This window comes from Pangasianodon hypophthalmus, chromosome 7, assembly GCF_027358585.1.
Source record: "Pangasianodon hypophthalmus isolate fPanHyp1 chromosome 7, fPanHyp1.pri, whole genome shotgun sequence".
Classification (NCBI taxonomy): Eukaryota; Metazoa; Chordata; class Actinopteri; order Siluriformes; family Pangasiidae; genus Pangasianodon; species Pangasianodon hypophthalmus.
The window spans coordinates 26,053,696-26,072,805 of record NC_069716.1 but is presented as its reverse complement, the minus strand read 5'-3'; positions in this window follow the sequence as shown (position 1 = coordinate 26,072,805).

Here is a 19,110-nt window from a genome sequence, read left to right as displayed (position 1 = left end):
TGGTTCTATTCTATTGTATTTTCAAATAGAGTTGTATAGAATTGCGTTGGCTCAAAGCCACTTTCAGGGCATCAACTAAGGCTGTAGGGAAGGCCGCCAATAGACACAAAATAGCTTTACTGAAATCCAGATGTAGGTTTTAGAGCCCTAATGAGCAAAGGAAGAGATAGTGGCAAGGAAAAACTCCCTGAGACAATCTGTAGAAGAAACCTTGAGAGGAACCAGACTCAAAAGGGAACCCATCCTCTTCAGGGTGACACTGGATAGTGGGATTATAAACCATTACTCTATCGTTATGCGGATATGTGGATATAGTGCTCTACACTACATGCACTTTTCTAGGTAAAAGATACACACTAAAGGTACAAACTGTGTATCCTTGATGGTACCACCCCAGCAACAAGGACTTTACAATAATTCACTTTAAATTTTCCAAAAGTGACTTCAATCTTTAAGGGAATCATGTATTATCTCACTGACAAAACACTCTACTGTTTCACATAGATACTTTGTAGAAAAATCTCATGCTACTGGGGAAAACAGCCAGGCAGTTGCCAAAAACAGATTGCAGAATGGTCAGAAGCAATGGTCCATTGGAAGGTGTACTGTTCTCCAAGCCAGAGGTATAAAACCAAACGAAAACTGCCTAAATCTCAATATTTCTCAGTATCAACCTCCAGGATAGGTAATGATTTTTGCCTCTGATAGCTGTTTCTCAAAATACACTGAAAGGTTTGTTAGAGCCAGTGTGTCTCTTGAACAGATGATGAGCTGGACTTTGTTATCAAAGCCCTGGAGGAGCTTACGCTGGAGGACAGTGTAAATACCTATTTACAAACAGCTGGTAAGTTGGCATAAAATATATATAAAATCACTTACGTCATCTTGGAATATCTATTCCATTCCGTAATACATAATTTAACAGTGCTTGTCTGGCTGTAATGTTCCAACTCAGTAGAATGAGTTCACAACAGAGAAACTGGCCCTGAGAAGGAAACCATTCAAACCTTCAAAGGCAGCCGCTATCACTACTAAGTATGATGTACCATGAGATATACGACTTAGCTTTTTAGGTCAGTTTCAGAAGTCATGTGAAGTTCTTCTAGACCTAGGGCTGCTCTGAGAATTCAGCGTATTTGATAGAGTGTGAGAGCTGTTTTAAGAGAACCGATCCCTCATCTTCTTGAAAATGGTGATCTGGGTTTGTTTCGACTAAACCCTGTTGTGTTCTACATCATGTGTGGAAGTGAATTACTCTCAGAGCTGGGTGCTGAGGAACATGATGTATGGAATGGCGAAATCTATCCACATTTTGATAAGAATTCTTCTACAAAACAATGTAAACGTGCAATCCTTCCCCTAGACAAGTCGAGACTCAGTCCTCTATTTGGACTCAAGTCTTTGGGCTAAACATGAAAATGCCCTTAGTAATTTGCAATGCATTCTGTTATATTTAGTAGTTATTTTTATTCCATTTGTGCCCTCCTTTACAGGGTTTCCTGTTTCTGAGCACTGATTATCAGTAATGAAGACACCTCCTAATGTGAAACCTGGCAGGAAGAGGAAAGCTGCAGGGAGCGTCTGCTTGGCTGATGAACTACCCTGCAAGCGTGTTAAGGTGAGCAGTTGAGCTCTACTACAGAAGACATACACATCACTATTAGTTAATTAAATCCACTGCTAGCATCCAGTTAACTATTTTCCCTCCGTGCTCCTTCATAATCAGAGGTCAGGTGTCAAATTCATGAATCTAATGCTACTCTGAATCATTTCTACTACTAATACTAGTATGAAACATACTAGATTTTTGTGTGTGAACCAGCGAGTCTGTAAATGCATAGTGGTTGAAAAGTGAAGCCATTGTTTCTCTGCCCCTCTAGTTTCACCAAATACAAATAAATCTGAATTCTCAAATATTCTGGAGGTTTCTATGATTTGTTCCTACAAACAAATTCATTCTCATGGTGGGATGAGACCTGTCTTGATGAAGGCTGAAATATGTGGCAATTAATTTACAGAAAGAAGCGTGCATAATTATGGTGCTAACACAAAAGGTGCTAACAAAATTTTATTATGTTAGAAGAGAGTTATACAGAATTCTCTGAAAACAATTGCAGCGCATCAACCCTCTGAGTCATCAATCAAACTAAATAGTTATCTGTTGATACCTTCGCACCACGACTGTGGTCTGTGGAATATTTCCATGCACTGACAATGGTCTAATTGACTGAAAACATATTTTTTTGGTAACTTGTTGTCATATTAATTTCAGCTTTTTGCTATTCTCAGAAATTTCAATTTTATTCCATTTCAGAGTGGGAGGGTTTTTTTTTGCTGGAGTTTTTAACAGTGGTGAGGAAAAAATCTTAAGATGTCACTAAGGAGGAAGAAATCCTGAGAGGTTTCAAATTTCATATGAAAGTTGTTCATGGCTGTCTATATGAACAGTACTTAGTTATCACTTTATTTAGTGCATCTTTAACTATGTATCACTGCTTTATTATACTATACCTTGTCTAGGCATTAAATGGCTAGAAAGCATCTGGAGCAAAGAGACGACAGCTTCGTTTTGCCTAACAATCTCAGACAATGCTGCACCTTCTCTTCTTCTGCAGTTACGTTTTCAGAATTTCTGCTACAAGCTGTCAGCCATAAGGGGAACATTAATCTCCTAAAACCGTGATCTGTGACAAGAATACATATCTGGATACACTAGTTGGAAATTTTGTCTTAAGGATGTGAGGGGACATAAGACACTGTCACTGTCCGAACATCAGATAATCAGATTTATCTGCACTGTTATACAACTGTGTACTTAGTTCACACTGGCACAGGCACTTTAATATCTTTTAATACATCCATACTGCACTTTACATACCTGAACAGTGTGAATGTCAATCAGATTCCAGTAACCCTGTCCAGAACTACCCACTGCCCTAAACTGATATTTCCTCCTTCTTTCTATGTACTCTGAACTGTAATACTACATGTATACATTCACATAATGTCCTCTGTCCTATGTTATTTGCACTAACACATTTTATATGTTTACACCTGAGGCTAGCTAGACTACATTTCATTATGCTTTACACCCATGTATTTGTATGATGACATTAAAGTTGAATTGAACTGAACTATAAAAACTTCATCAGCTGTAAGGTTGCCTGTAAGGAAAAACGTATCATGAAACCTAACCATCAAATTTTGTTTGAATTTGTGTTCAAGGACCAACTGAAAGGGTTTGGTGTCCTAGAAACAGCCATATTCTAACAAGATAAACTCAGAGGCAGAGGTAGTGTCCATGTGCAGAGAGGTTTCTCTGGCAGATAAAGTGAAATCTGAATCTAATGATCCAAATGTTAAGGCGGGCTAAAGGTCAGAACATGATGAGTAAACATGGCCAGATGATAACTGGAAAAATAAACCAATAGAAACACAGTAAGGATGAAAACACATCAGAGGCAGTCAGATATAAGAAAAGACTCGGCACTTACATAAAATATCAGGTATAACAAGACTTTCCAAAGAAATCAGCCCTGCGTCTCAATTCGCCTACTTATACTATGCACTAAAAGTATGTATTCTTTTTGTGAAGAAGAAGTACCTACTTTTGAGTGTGGAGCAAATGAGAATGCAAGTACTGGGACATACTAATACGTCATGTAACGGAAGAGAACATTGTTGCCCGGAAGAAAACACTGTCACCGTAAAGAAACTCTTCGTTGCAGCTTTTCTTCATTCATTATTCCTTATATCATTTATACTATATAATTTAATTTACCAATGCGTCCTTCAATTCGGCGAAGCAAACCATCACAAAACTCCTCCCTAGCTGAAAAAGTGTCCATGGTTCCACACTTTGAAAATCTACCGGAAATAGTAGACCATCGGGGTACCTTTGGGATACTCATTTCAATATACTACGATTTGGGACAAACTAATTCTGATCTTCTATATTATTTAGGACAGATAGTAGGCAAATTGAGACAGAGTACAGAACTTGGGCTGCTTAAATGCTTAAAAACCAGGAAGTGACCAGGAAGTAGTTGTTAGAAGTCATGCTTACTGTTTTCCTCTAACAGCACATCCCAAAGTGTTTTATTCCACTTATACTACAGAAAATTCCCAACAATTACATTTTGAATATATGTAATTGAATAGAATAGAACTCTGGTGACTGCCACCTCTGCTGGCCAGAAGGGGAAGTGTCCTGAGCTCTTGTTACACATATCTATCTTTGAAATTAGAGGTTGTTTTCACAGACCCTTACATGACAATCACTCACTTATCTGTGACTTATTATTTCTAATGAACTTGGTTAGCCACCTAAGTAAGGAATAAAACATGACAGGGCATGGTGTCATTGGAAAATAATCCAAGATGGACTAATGTGATGAAGCTGCTGAGTTACTGTTTTCCTCTAACAGCACGTCCCAAAGTGTTTTATTCCACTTATACTACAGAAAATTCCCAACAGTTACATTTTGAATATATTAATGAATGACATCTTGTGCTGTTTAACCATTTATAGTTATGCTGTGGAGCACGTTCATTCCTGGTATTACTGTATAGCAGCTATAAACAGTTGTTCCTTATAAGACTCTCTATTTTCTCTCTCTAGAAGTTAATAAGAGTTAAAAAAAAAAGCAGCTTGTCATGTTACTGAGAACCCACAAAGCCCTCCATACTGAAAAATTTCCTGTGTTGAAATTGCACAATTTATAATCAGTCATAAACTTATTTATTAGAAAAATATCACAGGGCTCAAAAATCTGACCTTAGGAAAAAGAAAAAAACATCATGGTAGTTTAGAGTCCTACATTAAATATGGTTGTGGCATTTTCTGCAAACATTAAGACTGCTGCTGTGACTGCTGAAAGGGCACATACGCCAGTTCGTTGTACTCCCTCTTATCCTTTACTTCTTAATCGATATGTTATTTTGTATGATCATTTGACTTGTTGAGTGCTTGCTTTGCCCTATCACCCTTACAAAAAAAATCTTTTCACATATTTCATGTTCTTTTTGTTTTTGTTCTTACATATGTACATGAAATTATATAAATGCATGTAAATAAGTAAGTAAATCAATCAATCAAGTGAAAATGTCTCACATTTCACACATAATAATACAAAAATATGTTTTTCTCTGTCAGAGAGCTGTAAGAGAAAGATTACATCCCTCACCGTGAGCTCACAGTGGATTTAACAGAGATACTTAATCACACTTCCTGTATTGTACCATGGGGCCGGTGGGAAGGCGAACGCTCCACTTTCTCCGTTTTGAATATTCATGATGTGTACCAACGCTAACACACATCCAGGATTTGTTGTAAATGTGACCCTAAATTAATCCAGAAAAGACTGAAATAACTTCTATAGGCCACAGAGTTGTGCTAGGGCTCCCACTGCTGTCATTGTGGCATTATGACTGTGTGAATTTGTCTTATGGGTAATGAAAGGTTTAACACCGATGACAGATGTCCTTACAGGTAGCACACATCAGAGACTTGTATAGTATTAAGAGTGATGAACATCAGTCTGACCCTTATTGCTTTATGAATGCAGAAATTTCTTCCCTTAGGTGTGAGAAATATTATTAACGACTTGTGAGAGTTCATGCTGCACCTCACAACTTTGCTGTATCTGTGGTGTAAAGCCTGAATCTACTAGCTTTTATTTCACCATTTGTCAAAAACTAATACAAAACTTTGCTTTGTTGTTTAATACATTATTTATGAACTGAGGTATTTTTAAGCTACTTGAAAAATCCTTCTATAAAATTGCTTCTTTTAGGTCAATGAGTACCCCATGTCCAATCCTAACACAGTGTTAATTGTGGTCTCACAATGACTAACATGTTATTGACTCCTCTGTGCATTAAACATTATCGTTTCTACTGCTTTCAGTTAATATGAAAACACTTTGGAATTTTATCTGTGAAGGATGGTGAAATCTTATTTGAGAAATGATCTGAGAGATCATTGAGAGAGGAGTCGGAATTACAGCTGCCATGCATAAGAGATTCTAGTTAAAAAAAAAAAAAAAGTAAAGTAAAATAATCCATATTAAAAAGAAAAATACCTTTTTAACTGGAATGAATATAGTCTACTGTTAACTTCAGTCAGAGATCTTATTGATGGCATAATATGAACACACACACATACACACACACACACACACACACACACATACTTAAAAGCAGACAGGGACTTGCATTAGTGATTTGTTTCAGTGATCTACTGGATTCATGCTATATTTCCTCCAAATAACAAACAGAAAAGTTGTTGTCTTTCATTCAAACCTTAAAAAGCCTGAATTAAACATCTGTCTTTTTCTGTAATTTGTACTTCTGTAATATTGGAGTCTTACTTTCTCTTTTGTGCAAGAGAGGAAAAAAGAAATACAGAGTAGATAATCCACCTCGCTCACCTTTATTGCAGTCACAGCTGAGTCTGTAACATGACTGCTGATAATGTACTGTATACTGGACATGTTACTGAAGCGGGATGAAAGATATTAGTCGCAGTGCACATGAAATCTAGGGGGCGTTTCACTCTATGTAATCACCTGACACGACTGTCACACACTGGCTGCATGAATCTGTTACGTTATGCTCGTTAGGGCTGATTAAACGTGGTCCTCAGAATCATTTCCTACCATTTTGTGTGTTTTTCTTGCAACCTGTGGTGGTGCTCTTGTGCTCATTTCCACAGAAGTTCAAAATAATCCACTTTAAGACATTTGTTAACCACAGCTAATCTGAAGTGGAGGTCAAAAATGGAATCTTATATTGATTTTCTTTTTTTATTTTTGAGTGTTCTTACCGTTTCTTATGAGAGCCCTTACTGTATCCTTGGTGCAATGGGTTGCACAACCATGCCATCCATGTTCACCATCTAAAGAAATTGATAGCATGGGAATTGAATGCATCTCTGTACATTTTTTTTTGCTTCACTTAAGCGCAAATGAAAGGATTTAGATGGCACACAAACAAATGCATGTAACGCCTATATAATGAAGTCATTGTGGATTGAAATGCTTTGTTACACTGGAAGCCTAACTGTGTGTGATGCACGTCTTACGTGCATTGTGAATTGGCCTTAAGTGAAGTCTTTAATCACTATGTTTAAGCATGCCTGAGTGCTTTAATGACAGGTTTGCTGATAGGTGACTACTTACTCCATGTACGCGCTTTTATGAAATACTAGGGTGCTGGCGAGGGCTCATATATCTGTCACCCCCAGGCCACACATTAGCTTAATGCAGCCCTGATGTCACTTTAAGTCACAATCTTTATAATTCGGATACATAAATAGCTGACACTATTACAGCCTGCTGCAATTCATTAAGGTAGCAGTGTGCCTCCAGCATTCAGGGACTGCACTCAGGACTTGGGGCCTCATTTATCAATATTTAATAAAGTTCAATAAACAAACAAAAAAATTCCCACCAGAGTTTTAGTCATTCTGATTTTCTTTGTAGTCGTGATTTACATTTAGTGGCGCCCACAAAAGGCAAAGTTCACAGAGAATATAAGATGTCTAAACACTGAAAGAGTGACTCCTAACCCTACGTTTGTGTCACTTGTAGTTTGTCTCTTGTGGGCGTGGAGCGAGTGCTACTGTTGTCGCTCCTTGGCCTGTACCGTCCGTCCAGCTCTGATGAGCAACAGTCATGGCCAAAATGAAGCCTACACAACACACTTTACTGCAGTATACAATTTATTTATCTTTAAAATGTACTTAATATGAATTGTAATATTTTAATAAAGCGAAAAAAAGTGTGAAAAATCGGTCGTTTGATGTATGTTACGTGCCAGGCGTATTCGTATTAGATATTAGGAGCACAAGCTAATTGTACTAGCTACAAACACTCTCCAGAGACACCAATGATCTTTACTATTTTCTTCAAAGCTTTCTTTTTCTTTATAATGTCTCTATAGACATTTAATGAGAAGTTGTATATGACAAGATAGAATGAAACAGTTTTACGTTTTTATTCCTTTATATCTAGTCAAGCGGTACATAGGAACTAAAAGCAGGTAGGAACTAAAGCTTGAGGAGGGAATGATAAAATGTACCAAGCGTGCCATACAATTAGTCTGAGGAATCATTCTATCCAATCGTAGTCGCTTTACTACGTCATGCCTAATTTGCATAAAGTTAAGAGGATCTCAACTCATGTTGCGATGTCGCTCTGTTGCTTGTTGTTGAAACACAGCTCATTGTTGCATGCATACATAGAAGATTAATGGTCGCTTTGTCAGTCACTAGTGTGAATGTACCTTAAATGTTGGATGTACTAAATATTCCAGTAATGCAGCTCACCCACTGCAGCGCATCAGCTACCATAGGCACACAGTAACATTACATTTTCCTAATTGAATGGCAAGTCTTACTGCTCTTTATTTAATTTGGATTCATCTTGGTTTGCTTTCTTTTAAGTCATTAACATAAAGCAACAAAATTTCACAAAAATTTGTTCAATTTGTGTGTCATTACAATAAATAAATGAGTTTAATCATAATACAAAATTGCAGTAACTCTTATTATTATTAAAGCTTAGTATTATTATTAGTGAGTGTCCTTATATGTAAATTTACACAAACTCAGGAACTCTTGTAAAATAGAAATGTTTTTTAAACTAGGTGGATCTGCATGAATACCACATTTCTTGTGTAAATACTCTTGTGCATTCACAGGAGTATTTACATAAGAAATGTGGTATTTACGAATAAATCCTTTCATTTCCAGCTTGAAAAATGAGGCCCTTGGACTCTTTGGACTTTTGGGCAGATTGCGGATGTGGACTTGATGGATCTGAAGATGAGATAACTTCGATCTGGACTGGACAGCTGCTGACAGGACTACAAACATTGATGATTATATAAATACATCTCTTGATAATCGACTTTGGGACCCTTCATTGAAAACAAATCATACGAGTCTGCGAAGATGGTTTCCAGGTCTTCTTTGTCACTGTGAAGTACAATCATCATGTGTACTCTCTGTATGTCATCTCCAAGTCCGTCTCCATGAATTGAAATGAATACTTCTGAAGTGCTTGAAAGTAATGACTCACAGAAAAAACATAATGATATTCATGAAATATTGCTGTGGCATTTTCAGGACATATTAATACTGCATCTTTCTCTGCGGTTTCATTTTTTTCTTTTCCCTGGAGAAAAGCAAAAGCAAATGTATGTATGTGTGCGTTAATACTGAAGGGCACAGCATCTATCTGGCAAAGTCCGATTTTTAAGTTACGGAGAATCAAGGCTTGTATACAGGAGGATACTATTGCACCAGCATAGTGAAAAATAGATATGAAATTACCCTTTAATAATATATTTTAGTATCATTTTAGAGGATTTGTACTTTAACTGAGTATATCTAAAAAATTAATACTTACTCAACACATCTTACATCTTACCTTTATATTTAGATTTACTTTACGATCTTTTTACCCCATCTACCAATATAATCCCTTGTGTTTCTGTTCACTTTGATTTTCTCTGTTAACATTTCTTTAAAAATAAAAACAACATATAATTAAATCAGTGCCAATTTGCATAAAAGCAAAAACAACAACAACAAGAGAAGATTATGTGTATAATGTCATTGTCTTTATACATTAAAGTTACTATAATGAAAAATGTAGCTTGATTTTTATACTTTCATATCGCATTTAAATATTTGTGTACATTCAAGTGTAGCCTTTTTTTTATTTTATAAATACCTTTAAAAATTATAAATTGTATGACATTTTGACTTTTAATTGCATTTTTGACATAATACCCATTATTTTACATGCATATAATTTTCCACCCCTTTGCCACAGTTAATAAAATCACAAGACAAAAAAAACATCCCAAATCATTTATTGAACATTTTACAGGCTTTTACATTAGCAATATAGTGAACTGACTAGTTCTTATTCATTTAAGAGGTTTGAGACCAGGTTAAAGTTATTGAGACCAGGTTAAAGTTATTTTTTTTTCCTCCTTACGAAATGCTTTTATAATATTTCCAGAGCAATTTAATGCTGTTTAGGGAAACCCTGCTAGCTAAGCCAACCAGGTTTTCCTGAGGTAAAAATACGTTTTAAATGTAGATGGATCCACAACCTCTCTGTTGTTTGAATCCATTACCTGCTGTGAAAGGTTTTTACAATTCGTCCATTGGTCAGAAATTATAGTGATGATTATGGCTAAGTTTACAGCTTGATTCTGTTCAGGCTAAAGGTTTTGCTAGCTTGGTTCAGACACAGGCTAATATTTGAGTTAGGTCATGTATGAAGACTGGTCCTAAAAGTCACCAGGATAACAAATGAAGTGTGTGTGTGTGTGTGTGTGTGTGTGTGTGTGCGTGTGAGTGAGTGTGTGTGCAGCCTAATCGTCTGTGTATTAGCGCTGCAGTTAGCTGCTAATGGCAGTTATTGGCTAACTGTGGGCTCCCCTGATGGTTAAGATGGATTAGTGCATGGCTTTCTGACTAAGTGATGCATGCTAACAGCAAAGGCCCAATTTCCCATAATCCCCTCTGAGTTATAAATCATAAACTCATACACATAAATGCTATAAAACCGCCGGTCTATTCATGCTGCACTTTAGGGCCAGAGCTCACAGGGCCACATTTCCCTTCTTGAGCTGTAATGAGCAGAGAGTCAGGCGTGGAGATGACAGCCCATTAAAAACACGATGAGAGGGAGAGATAAAGCCGTAGAGGCTCCAAATGTGCTAAGTGAAGGGTCTCACTGAGCAATTGGATTTGTTTAAACACACCACTTTTGTACATCTAAGAGGCTAAGAGGCAAGCGTGTGTGTAAGAATTCAATATTCATAAGACTGGCAGCAAGTGTGTGTGTGTGTGTGTGTGTGAGAGAGAGAGAGAGAGAGAGAAAAAGAGATTTTTTCCTCCCAGAAATAAATTATAATTCCCATGAATCACATTTTTGTTGTTCAATGAAGATGACAGCGAACCAGCTATTAGCTAATCATAACAAATGTATTACTTTTTATCATAAGTGTACAGAGGCATAGTGAGCATTTAGCTTGTGAACAAAATTATATACTGTGGGCTGAGGTTATTTGGATTCAGGATAATTTTTCCATGAAGAAGTTTGACTTTGTGTTAAAGCGAATATTAGGTGTAATGCAATGCCCCTATCTGTATCTGTTTCTGTATCTGTTTCTGTCATATCTGTATCAGTATTTGGATTTAAACCCAAAGTGGGTGTTAACTAATCGATTTTTTTTAATAGTAAATATGAACTCTATCAGTATGTGCCTGGAAACACTGAAAAACACTGGAACCCAGCGGTAGAAATGTCAGCAGTGTCAGCATGGTGTGTGAATTCTGGCTCTGACACTTCCTCAACCTCAGCTACATCACTTATGAGATGTGTGTAGAACTGTTTAGTTTATTCCTGATCAAGCAGCTACTATGTTTGTTTGTAGCTTCCTATGATATTTTCTAAGAAATTTAGTTGGCTCTATTTCCTGAAATATAAACAAACTTGTAGCCTCATTTAAACCACCACGACCCTGACCGGGCAGTTACTAAGGATGAATAAATGGCAAATGCACAGCATCTCACATTCACATTAATAAACACGGTCTTTCTTTGTTCCACAAGCTTCAGATCTGAGTGCTTGTCCGCATGTATGTAAAATTTTATCACATGGGATCCCTGTCATGATGCCGTTACAACCAGATGTGGCCAAGCTTTCTAAAAAATATAATAATAACAATAATTCTTCACTGTTCTATTTGTATCTGTGTAGAGCACTATCTGTTCTCAAAAACACTTGTCACAAATTGCTTTTAGCACTGAGTTTGTGTGTTCTGTGCAGCAAAAATATTCTTTTCCTCATTTTACCTACCTAATTAGATCTTTTCTAATCATGCCTAACGTTTCCTTCCTCAGAAACGTAATAATCATTTGCTAATTACGTTTTGAAAGAGACCATAAGCTCACAGTAGAATTTCTTCTGGTTTAATTGGATAATTCCCTCACTTAGACCAGCTTTAATTTGGATTTGTAAGAGCAGAAATATAAAAGTAATTATGCCGAACACCCAGGGAAATGGCGTCCAACACTTTGCATGAACAGAAAACACATATGGTTTTGCAGTTGAAGGAAGCCTCAGTAACACTGTCTATTATAAAATGTTCACAAAGAATTCTAAGCACAAATATAAATCATTACAATTGTGCTTATAATTCTTTGTGAACATTTTATAATCTCTAATAATTGCTTTATAATGCTCTAATAATGTGCAATAATTAATTCCTTGATCACTTATAATCATGCACGTGTCAGGATGGATTATATTAATTGTATTCATTAATATAAATAATTATATTATATTGATTATATTATATTATACCAAGTATAGCAAATATGTTCTTTATTATAGGTGAATTGTTAGACACCACTGATTTCTAAATGTTATTATAGGTTATATATAACTTTATTTTTTTAATGCAATTTGGAAACATTCCAGATTAATTGCAAAAATGACAAAAACACACAAATACAGAAATTACTTAACCTCTGAGGAACAAGAAGTGAGACGCTAATGAGATGTGTGAGTACTTGCCATTTCTGGATGTTTTAGATAATTTTTTTGTTCTCTTCATCAGATCATTTAAGCTTTCAAACTGCAATAATGTGTCTATACGTGTTTTTGTAATTAATTTGGAATTGACTGTTTTCATATTACATCATATTACATTACTAATATTACATTACATTACAAAACTACATTTATAATTAGAATTTATAAATAAATACTTACAGCTTATCTCTAATGAGGAATCATATAATAATGAATCATTCACTAATGACATTTATAATGTTTTATACTTGCTTTATAATTATATACAGGTCATTATTAGTTATAAAGTTTGTTCAGTACAGCGTATGGCGTTATAATGAATAGTGACACTTGCACTACAGTGTGATTATAAGTTATCAGAGAATGACTTACAGCACATTATGAGCAATTATTAGAGTTTTGAAAAGGTTTATGAAGAAATGTAAGCAGAGTTATAATGATTTATGAATATAGCTTTCTAACACTGAAGTGTTACCAAAGCTTCTGTAGGTGCTGACTTCTTGTCGTCCAAAGCAACTCTAATGTCAGAGCGCCATAACCTAATGCACCAGTGACCATCATGAAAGCTGGCCTGTTAATAGTGTTCTGTGGGACTGGGCTCTGCTTTAGCTCCAGGGCGTCGGTTTTCCACTTTGAGGTACTGTATCACAGAGGAGACATGCTCTGCTATCCAGCATGGGAAAGAATAACGTGGAAATTGAGCTACCTAAATCGCTCATAGCCCCGCCACCTGAGTCGCACTCAGTAATTGAAGTAGTAGGCCCATTGAAGTGTAAGCCTCTGTCCTGCTGATTGCCACTGAATCATCAGGCTGCTCGTGGAGATCTAGCCTCCTGCTGAGACTAGCTCAAACCCCAATATAACACATTCTGATGTTGCTGAAGATTATAGCTGGATCTTAGATCAGGGCTAGAGCCAAACCCTGTAGGATAGAAGCTGTCGAGCAAGTGTCTTGGGTGGTTTGTTAAATATAACAGAATTTAATTCAGAGTAAACCATGGAGGTTTATGTAATGCTGTTCCATCTGCATATTCAGAAGCTTGCAAATGTAATTTATACTACAGCACTGATTAATTCTTCAATCTGATTGATCTGAAGGTGTTTTCTATATAATTTTCTATAACAGCAACTTCTCAAAGATGTGTATGGCGTTACATTCCAGATAAAGGTTAATAATAAACTGTCTAAAAAAGTGTTATTTAAAAACTGTTCATTGCTGATACATTGTAAGTAATCACAGAAACTAATTGTATCACAGATGTTCCATAACATTAACTGTAAACCATAAATTGATTTAAAAACCATGATGTTCGTTCATTACTAAATTTTAAAAAATATAATTGTTGGAAAATTGCTGTGTTATAAGAAGAATAAAAACCCTTCAGGATGTGCTGTTATTGGAAAATAATTATCTTCGAGGTGGTAACAGTAATGGTTTGCGTCACACCACATAGTTATTGATTATTTTCCTATATCAACACACCCCAGTAGTGTTGTTCCTTACTAATAAAATAGATTACACTTGCAAATGTATTAGTTCACCTATCTTTTACCAACAGCTGGGCAATATGGCAATATACTATATCAATATCATGGTAAATTAGGTTACAATGCATTTCTATGACTAATCCCATCTTTAACCGGATACTGATTTTGGTGGAAGACCTCCCTCTAGTCGTGGTTGTGTCATATTCTTAACATTTTTTTAATAATGGATTTAATGATGCCCCATGAGATGTTCAAAGTTTGGGATATTTTTTTATAACCAAACTCTGATTGATACTTTTCCAGAACTTTGTCCTGGACTTGTTTTGATAGCTCCTTGGTCTTCAGGATGAGGTTTATTTAGGTAAGTTCTCTAACAAACTCTGGGTTCTTCCAGGAACCTGGTGTATCTATACTGAGATCACATCACTGAGACACTTTAATTGCTACATTCAACTAATTCAACTGATGTGACTTCTGATGACACCAGAAATAATTGAGGGGTTTCACAGTGATGGGGGTGAATACTTATGCAATCAAACCTTCTACATTTTTTTTTAAATTTGTAAATGATTGTGCAAACTATATTGATTTTTCACCAATTTCAACATCATGGGCTATTTTATGTAGATTCATGACATAAAATCCCAATTAAGTCCATTTCAGTTCCAGGTTGTAACATTACAAAATATGGAACATTTCAAAGGGGGTGAATACTTATGCAAGGTACTGCACCTACACCCACTGACAATTTTAACAGGTAAACTTATCTTTTAAAGGTGGCACTTTGTAGGCCATCTGTGGAAAGACACCACCATAGGACCATCCTCAGCGACCCAGCTGATACACTCATACACACACTTGCACACACTACCATGACAGACTCCTGGGGGGGGGGGGTTTGCTGGCTAAACCCTCATAGCAACAGATAAGGCAATAGGCTAGTCACTGTACACCTACAAAGTGCATTATTCATAGATGATCCTGAAAAATGTGTGATGTGTGAAAAAAAACACACACACATACATGCACTTGTTAATTGAAAAAAAAATGAATGCATTATATAATATTGCTGTTATTATCAAGAAAGCAAATATAGCCTGAACATGATTTCAAACAGCAGTGTAGGAGGAGATCAGAAAATATGAATGTTTTCTCTCCCACGCAGCATCATTCATCATTGTTATTTGGTTCAGACAAAGTGAGATGACTTTCCTGTTGATGGGCCTCACCATCAATGAGCTGCATCAAGCAGAACCACACGACATTATTCACCCAAAATGAGCACCGCTTTAGTGAAGTGCTCAGCTGGACAATTTCGACAAATCGCGTGGATGTTCAGCTGCTTGTTTTCCCATTCAGGATCATTTGTTTCCATCAATTAGCCAGCTACAACATCATGTACAGATTCAAACCTGGCCTCGTACTGTATCCCTGCGGCCACGCGCTCATAAAACCTCAGATATCTGACTCTTCCAGTGCTACTTCCCTCGAGACTCCTGTTCACACTCTGCCGGAATGATTCCACCGATCAGAGATAATGGAGGGGCGGTAAACGTGAGTGTACGGTGTGGATGATGATGATGATGATGATGATGATGATTATGAGGCCTCCGCTCCCATGGGCTCTGTACTAAATACATGGCCAATGGCGATGCGTCAGATCTGACAAACCATGTTAGCAGGGCACATATTTGTCTCTGCTTTGCACTACACAGAGATGGCTCTGCTAAATAATTCATATCTGGAGCAGTTAGCATGGAGTGGTGGGGCCCATAGAGTAAAGTGCTTAATGGAAACAGGGTTATTCTCTCAACCAGCTGTGCCTTGAGGGCTGATGGTCCTCATCATGATCCACTAGCTTAGGGTGTGTCGCAAAACAACTTCCTGTACCACAAGCAGTAAACTGAGTGATGATTCAGGAAATGACTTGACTAGTTAAACATTTTTAGCTTGCAGCATTAGCCTTTCTATTTTCAAATCAACCAGTGATAGATTATACTATTATTTAGCTAACTGCTAGTTGGGTGGCATGATGGTACAGGGGGTAGTGTTGCTGCTTCCAGAGTCACCGATTCGATTCCAGAGATGGGCACTCGAGTTTGCGATTTGAGTCCAAATCACACCGAAGTCGCATAAAAATCAGACTTCAGACTTGCCTTGCAACTCGACCTTTATGACTCCTAACTTGACTTGGACTTGTAACTTGTGAACAATAAGTCTTTCTGTGATTACCTGGACACAATGTGTGTGAAAGTTACAGAAAAAGAGTTTTTATTTGTTTAGTTTACAACAGAGCAAAGTTACTGCTGTTAATAAGACATCCCTCTGTTCACATCAGCAAATATTAGCATTTAGCACGGCATAATCATGGCATAATAATCAAAGGCGGTTGACATACCTGCTACATCTACTTCTACCATTCATTTTAGTAAGGCTAACAGTTGTACATGTCCATTCCACAATCCATTTCATGTATACATATATACATATACATATATATATATATATATATATATATATATATATATATATATATATATATATACACTCACTGAGCACTTTATTAGGAACACCTGCACACCTGTTCATGCAATTACTGTATCTAATCAGCCAATCGTGTGGCAGCAGTGCAATGCATAAAATCATGCAGATATGGGCCAGTAGCTTCGGATAATGTTCACATCAACCATCAGAATGGGGGAAAAATGTGATCTCAGTGATTTGGACCGTGGCATGATTGTTGGTGCCAGACGGGCTGGTTTGAGTATTTCTGTAACTGCTGATCTCCTGGGATTTTCACGCACAACAGTCTCTAGAGTTTACTCAGAATGGTGTGAAAAACAAAAACAAAAAAACATCAAGTGAGGACAGTTCTGTGGGTGGAAATGCCTTGTTGATAGGAGAGGTCAGAGGAAAATGGCCAGATTGGTTCAAGCCAACAGGAAGGATATAGTAACTCTAATAATCACTCTTTAAAACTTGGTGAGCAAAAAAAACATCTCAGAACACAGAAAACATCAAACCTTGAGGTGGATGGGCTAAAACTGCAAAAGACCACATCCAGGTCCACTTCTGTTCCTCTCCTGTCAGCCAAGAACAGGAATCTGAGGCTACAATAGGCACAGACTCACCAAAACAGGACAGATGATGATTAGAAAAAAAAAAAAATCACCTGGTCTTTTCCCCAATCTTCAACCATCAAGTGTGCCCATTGTAGTCTTAGAATCTTGTTCTTGGCTGACAGGAGTGGAACAGAAGTGGAACCCAATGTGGAGTTTCTTTTTTTTTTTTGTTCATTGTTATTCTTTTTTTTTGTTTAGAGACAAAAAGTTTTAAAAGATGTCAACACCAAACAGGGATTGTCATGTTGGACCTTAATGGTCCTTTATGTATATAAAAATGTGTAGTATCAAGACAAAAGACTTTTTAATGTCTCAAGTGGCATGTTTTTATATTTTCAGCCTTTGCTTCTATGAAAAGAAGTATTATAAAAAATTACTTCTAAAAAATAGTTAAATACTTCTAAAAAAAATTGTGTTTTTTTCCTTTACTGTGAACAATACTGTTCTTTATCATTGCTATACACTTTCTTTATTGTTACTATACAGTTACTGTTCCCGTACACTCCTCATGTAGATTCTGTTGACTGAGGACTTGACTTAAAAACTCGAGACCTGACTTGGACTCTAGGGTAAAGACTCAAGACTTGACTTGGACTCTCTGTTCGAATCTAAGCTCAGGTTACTCATGTTCTTCCCGTGCCCATGTAGGTTTTCTCTGGGTTCTCTGTTTTCCTTCCACTGTCCAAAAACATGCTCATAGGTGGATTTGCAACTCTAAATTGTCCCTATGTGTGAATGTGTGTAAGCATGGTGCATCCCATCCAGGGTGTTATTTCCCTCCCACACAGTGTTCCTGGGACAGGCTCTGGATTCACTGTGATCCTGACCAAGATAATGTGATTAGAAGATGAATAAATGAACAGCCCATTATGTTGTAGTACTGGAATGTTTGTCCTTATGATATAGTACAATGGACATTAAAACAGAGTGAGTGAATATCTTGCTAACTAATATCACATTTCCCAGACTGCACTGAAAATCAAGTAAAAAAAGTAATAAAATTGTATAAACCACTGTATTTATATGCAAATACCACTTCACAGTTAGCTTACTGCTATGCTTTCAGAGTCAAGTGTCTTGCTGAGGTTTTCTGTAAGTGTTGATTCCCAATATTCCAGGAAAGATCACGAAAATGGGTCTGTCGAATATAATTTTACTCCCAAAGCACTCATACACCCAGTGCACACATTTCTGTGTCTAATGTATCAGTGTTATGTTAGCCTAAATATCTCCCTAGCAATTTTACAGAACTTATGAACATCATAAAAAATTTAGAAATACACAGTAGCTAACTTGAGCATCATCAATATTACTTTAGCTAAAAAAAAAAAAAAAGCTTTCAGAAGCTTAGTTAAAGTCTCTAGGCCACCAAGCAGTAATAGCCTAATAGAGTCATACCATGCTCTCTGTCAAGCCATACCTGTAAACATGAACAACTTATAAAATGATTGCAAACTATCACTCACCAGTACTCACAAGGACACTGTCACAGTAAATTAACCATAACAAATGATAAAATGCACAAAATTAACCTTAAATAACACTTAGCATTGCTCTGAAACATGCACATATTTGAGTTAAATGGGGTTAATAGCAATAAAGAAGAAAAAAAATTACACAAGAGCAAAAAGCAGTTACATATATGGCTTAATGGACAGTCCAGGCCTGGTTCCAGTAAACCTACTCCACTTATAACCTAATCAGGTCACTCACCGTCTTCCTGCAGGTAGTAATTCACTGTGAGTGAAACTGGCTCTTAATTTGAAATAAGCTATTAGCTTACCCTCAAAAACAGTACTTCAGAAGTAGAAGTTGTGTGGAATATAGCAGTTCTGACAGGGCTCAAATGAAATCATTGCCTCTATAAGGTTATAGAA